Genomic DNA, 6,226 nt, shown 5'->3' on the forward strand with positions numbered 1-6,226 from the left:
TACACCTTGGGTAACCTTATAACTATTTGGGGATTTATGGAATAACCAAGACTCAAAAATTAAGACAGACACCATATTTTTTAGGATTCTCTTTGATGATGCCTTTTCATAGAATTAAATGAGGCCTTCATCATTACCATCTAAGAACTTAAGATTGATGAGAACACTTCATTGGGATGAATAAAATCAAAGTTTTATAAGTGTGGCTATAGAAGCAATTTGATATCTAGGTTTTCAGTATGTTATAGATATAAGTCAATTATGTCAAATAGAAATTGATTTCATCGGCTTCCAAAAGAATGTTTTCGGGTTTATTCATCGGCATTCACCCTGTATTGTAGAGCCTGAACTTCTTAGGCGATATGCTCTTTATCACCAGGATGGATCTACACTTTTCATCAAAACTAAAGAGCTACTCGAGTCATCAAAAATCATTTTCTGAGCCAATGGTAAACCTTTACACTCCGACACAACTTTCTAGCAATATCCCCAAAAGCTATTCTCCAACAGAGGTCGTATCATCATGAAACACACTTTTCTTACCATTATTTCAACCACGTCTCTATAGAAACTGGAGATTAAGACATTACTTCCTTTATCATGGCCAAAATTGGCCCCAACTTGATTCAAATAAATTGGACTCGAGATGTCATCCAATAAAAGAAGAAACATTTTACTTTCAAGATGAACTCGGCTCAAATTTTAAATTCAAAGACTCCACAATGGTATCCTGAAGGATTTCAATCTTATAGTTTTGAGAAATGGTATACCAAATAACGAATTCAAAACTAATACTCACCTTCTTCTTGCAGTTCTCCTTGCAGTTACTCTGGATGAGTTGTAGTTATTGTGGATGAGTTGGAGTAATGTCATTTTTTCAACTCCAACCATCCCCACACATTAATCACCTGAGATTTGGGATGAGATTCACTAATCCATGTGAGAAATTGCTTCTGAGTAGCTTCTATGGAAGACCCCATGAAGCCAGAATCGAATCTGGTAGAGGTTGAAGAAGCACATATGCTTGAGGCTCTATAGACATGACAATCTATGCATCATGGGCAACTGTTGAAAAAATATTTATGCATCAACAAATCCGGTCTTCCATTGTCTCATATCTGTGGGGATGTTAGGGTTGAAAAATAGGCAACAAGAGCAAACAACCGTGACACTATTGTCATCATGTGTTAGTGTTGTGGATGGGGACTTTGACTTCTTCTAGAGTATCCATAATCCTACTAGAATGACCTTCCACTAATTCTGGCAGCTACCTTTGTTGATGAAGTCGTGAGAGGGTAAGGTGAGGAGCAGAAGACGTGAAAGGGATAACAGTGTTTCAAAACATGTATGGCCAAGGACGCCATGTCAGTAGAGAGATGCATAATTCGGCTGAAAGTAAGCTCAATAGATGGAAAATTTCCATTGGTTGGAGAGACAAACACATGGAAAAATTTAACTGGTTGGAAGGGCGAAATTCAAGCTCTCCCATTGGTTGGGTGAAGAATGTTTTCCCACCCAAAGCCAACAAAGGAAACACCTACGGGAGTGACAAGAACAATAATAATATATATTATTATTATTTTAGTTTTACTCCAAGGAAATTTGTTATTGTAGTGTAGTTTGCATCAACAAATCCGGTCTTCCATTGTCTCATATCTATGGGGATGTTACAGCTGAAAAAAAGGAAACAAGAGGAAACAACCGTGACACTGTCATCATCATGTGTTGGTGCTATGGATGGGGACTTTGAATTATTCTAGAGCATCCATAATCCTACTAAAACAACCTTCCACTAATTCTAGCAGCTGCCTTTGTTGATGAAGTCATGACAGGGTAAGGTGAGGAGCAGAAGATGTGAAAGGGACGACAATGTTTCCAAACATGTATGGCCAAGGATGCTGTGTCAGTAGAGAGATGCAGAATTGGGCTGAAAGTAAGCTCGATAGATGGAAAATTTCTATTGGTTGGAGAGGCAAACACATGGAAAAAATTAACTGGTTGGAAGGGCGAAATTCAAGCTCTCCCATTGGCTGGGTGAACAATGTTTTCCCACCCAAATCCAACAAAGGAAATGCCTACAGGCATAACAAGAACAATGATAATATATATTATTATTATTTTAGTTTTATCTCAAAGAGTTGTGTTTTAGGTGTAGTGTAGTGTTGATAAATGTGTGTAAATATTTAAATATTGATTCAATATAGAAGATGTAGCATATTTCAAATTTGAATTATTAGATAAATAATAATAAAATATAAGCTAACTAAAAATATATAAAAAAAAATAATAAATAAATTCAATTTAATCTTATTTTATCTTGGAAATTTTTTTATTAATAAAACTAAAAGAAAATTTATTTTATAAAAGTATATATAATATTAAAATAATTTAAATAACAATGATTTATAACTATAATATTTCATTACATATAATTAATAAATATATAAAAACTTCTAAATTCAGGTTACTGTGATTCATAGTGAATTACGAAAAGTCTTTCGATAGAAATCACATAACAAATGTGCTTTTGGCCCACGTGTTTTGAACCAACTAGCCTGATGATGAACCACATTGGTTGGTTCAAAACGTGTTGGTAAAAAAAAAAATTGTTATGTGGTTTCTACCGAAAGACTTTTGGTAATATAAAAACTTATTAAATTTAATTAATAAGGCTATCTATCTATATATATATATATATATATAGAGAGAGAGAGAGAGAGAGAGAGAGAGAGAGAGAGAGAGAGAGAGAGAGAGAGAGATATAGATATAGATATAGATATCAACGTTATGTATATCACATTAAAAAATCAATTTAAAAAACACTAAAACATGTGAAAGAAAAAATTTCTCATTAAAGTTTTAGTAAAACAAAACATAACAAATTTATATAAATGTAAATAATATTATGAAAAACAACATAGATTTATCTTAAGTTCTAATTTTCCAGGAATCAAATCTTTTAAGGTGTAAATTTTAGTTTTGCATTCAAAAAGAGGTATACATCTTGAGAGATTTGATCCCTCTAAGGGCTTCGTATATCACGAATTAACATGGGTTAATGTTGGTGTATAATTTAACACAAGAATTTAATGTATTACATAAGAAAATAATAGTCATATATAAAGTTAAATAAATCATTCATACATAAAATGAGTATTCCACAATGTGAGCTTTCTACTTTTGAGGGGCGATACTCACTTTTCCCATGCTCTTAGGATGTGGAGAGGCTTGAGAAAACTTTCCATGGAAATTGAGAGAAATGTTCTGCTAATGTTAATTCGAGCTTATGAAGGAAATGAAATGAAACATAGATTATGAACCAAAAACATACAAATACAAATAAACTTGACCTCAAATAAATAATGGAAAATGTTGAAAATTGTATACAAGTAGAATGAAAAAAAACTAGCTCAAATACCCGCAACTTATCTCTGAGAGGAGATCTAACTGTTATTTGCCTTTTCAGAATTGTATTGCAATCAGACTCTCATGCCTTTTTATCATGAATCAGCAATAAAAAAACCATATACATCCAAAAACCTTATGCTGGGAGTTGAAGCGTCAAAGGTTTATCGGCCCCAATTGGATAAGTTGGAATGTCAACTTCCTGAGGTCAGAACTTTGGCATATAATCTTTGTTTGGCAGAAACGATATCCCGTCCAAAAATTTATATCCAGGGAATACAATTTATGACCGAAAATAATGTATATGACTAATGTTGGTCTATTTTCCCAAAAAAGAACCATAGAGGACTTGAGAAAGACTCTAGAAGTTTGGGACCTCGAAACTGCCAAAAAATAAAAAAATTCCAAAATAGGAAATTATGCTTTAAAATAAGAATTATGCTATGAGTTGAGTGGAATAGGTGGGCTACCACCGATATCAACCTATATCATTCCTCCCCCCTTAGGAAGCAATGTTCTTCCTTGTGTTGAGTGCCTCCATTGCGTTGAGTTCCTCCATTAGATGGGTAAGCTTGTGCTAAACTTGGTTGCTAGTGAGCCACTTGCCTTATTGCAGAACTAGCATATTTTGGCAACCTCATAAAGTTGTTGTTGGGTTGTGTTATATTCATTCCACAACTAGCCCACATAGTTAACCAGGGGCTTAGAGGGGGGAGGGAGCCCCCCCTTCGTTGCACCGATTGTGTAGAAGTGGGGGGGGGGGGGGTCACAGGGGGTTTGAGGCATACTCGTAACCTCACTTTATGGGGTATGGGGCAACGCCCCAGAAAATTTTGGTTTTGGATGCTATGTTAGGTTGGGGGGACTGACCTATGGTTTTGTGCATGATTTTCATGCATAGTTTTGGATGCGATGGTTTTCAGTCCATGGTTTTGGATAGGATGGTTTTTTGGTCAATGGTATTGGATGCTTCGACATGTATAAATAGGTATTGTAACATTGAAAGGAATATAATGAAAAATCAAGTTGGTAGTCTTGGTTTTGGGATCTAGTGGAAAATCTTAGTTTATATGTGTTTTATGTGTTATGCTCTCGCATTGTTTATTTTATGTGTTTTAGAATTCGTATGCAGGTAATTTCTATACTGGGTTAAAACCTACATTTGGTATGAGAGTTGTTTTGGCTTCAAGGGGACGCCTTTGTTGCTGAGGGGTTTCGCTCAAGCCTATGGTAGACCCTGTTCAGTGGGAGATTTACGAGATCGATTTTGGTGGTGAAAGAAGATGGCGAGTAGTGGAAAGATAGAGATCGAGAATTTTAATGGTCAGAGTTTTGAGTTGTGGAAACTCAAGACCGAGGATTTGAGGTGGATAAAGATCAGTGGATCATGGTAGATCCGAGTACTAAACCAACAAGAGTGTTCGATGAAGAATGGAAGAAGTTGGATCAGAAGGCAAAGAGAACAATACAATTCTGTCTCTCAGATTCAGTATTATTGAATGTATCAGGGGAAGCTAAGGCGAAGGCTTTGTGGGACAATTTAGAGACTTTGTACCAATCTAAGTCTCTGGTGAATAAATTGTTCATGTGGAAAAAGCTGTATAACCTGAGGATGAAAGATGGAGATTCAGTGACAGAGCATTTGAATGCATTTAATACTATGGTAAGTCAACGAGCATCTGTTGACATAAAAATTTCAAATGAAGATAAGTGCATAAGTTTGTTGTGTTCTCTACCAGATTCGTGGGATAGTCTAGGTATTGCAATAGGTAACAATGCAACTACCTTGTAGCTTGATGAAATAGTCTCGGCCTTGCTGACGGAGGAGATGAGATGGAAAAATATGAAGAGCGAGAATGGTGATGCCTTGTTTGTATGAGGATGGTCCCAGAATAGAAGCAAAAATAAGTCATCGAGTGGGAGATCTAAATCTCCAGGAAAACCTATAAAGATGGTGTGCTGGAAATGTGGAAAGGAAGGGCATTACAGAAGGGACTGTAAATCTAAAGCTCCTGATAAAGGAAAAGGATTTGATGATGCTCCTTCTGCAGAGGCGAAAACCACCTCAGATGAAGGTGGGGATGTGTACTTCGCTTCTTCAAGTACACATGTAGATAATTAGGCATGTTGACTCAGGTGCATCCTTTCACTTCACTCCCCATAGAGAGTGGTTCTACGAGTATGAGAAATACGATGGTGGTGATGTCTTCTTAGGGGATGATAGGAAGGCTAGAATCATTGGTCACAGAAAAGTAAAGTTGAAGTTGCAAGGTGGAAGGGTTAGAACACTTCCGGGTGTTCTACATATTCCTGCATTGGCTAGAAATCTAATTTCTGTAAGAAAGTTGGATGATGCAGGTGTAAAACCAATGTTCAAAAAGGATACCTGCAAGATGGTTCAGGGAGCACTGGTATTGATGTGGGGAGTTCAGATTGGAGCTCTGTACAAGCTGCAAGGTAGCACGATTATTGATGGGTGAAACAGTTCTATGGTTCCTGAAAGTGGAGTAGAAAATCTAGTGGTATCTAGAGAGAAGACCATGTTGTGGCATAAAAGGCTTGGACATATTGGAGAGAAAGGTCTTCGAATACTTCATGGTAAAGGTATGGTAGAAGGTATGTGTAATAGCTCTCTTGATTTTGATTTCTGTGAAAATTGTGTATATGGGAAGCAGAATCGGGTGAGTTTCCCATCTGGTAGTAAAAGGGCAAAACAGATATTAGAGCTTGTGCACAGTGATGTGTTTGGACCTATGAAGGTTCCATCACTAGGTAAATATGTGTACTATGTATCATTTGTAGATGACTTCTCAAGGAATAC

Source organism: Pinus tabuliformis, chromosome 3_2 (genome assembly GCF_031772625.1).
Source record: "Pinus tabuliformis cultivar Carrire ecotype Pingquan chromosome 3_2, CPIR1, whole genome shotgun sequence".
Lineage (NCBI taxonomy): Eukaryota > Viridiplantae > Streptophyta > Pinopsida > Pinales > Pinaceae > Pinus > Pinus tabuliformis.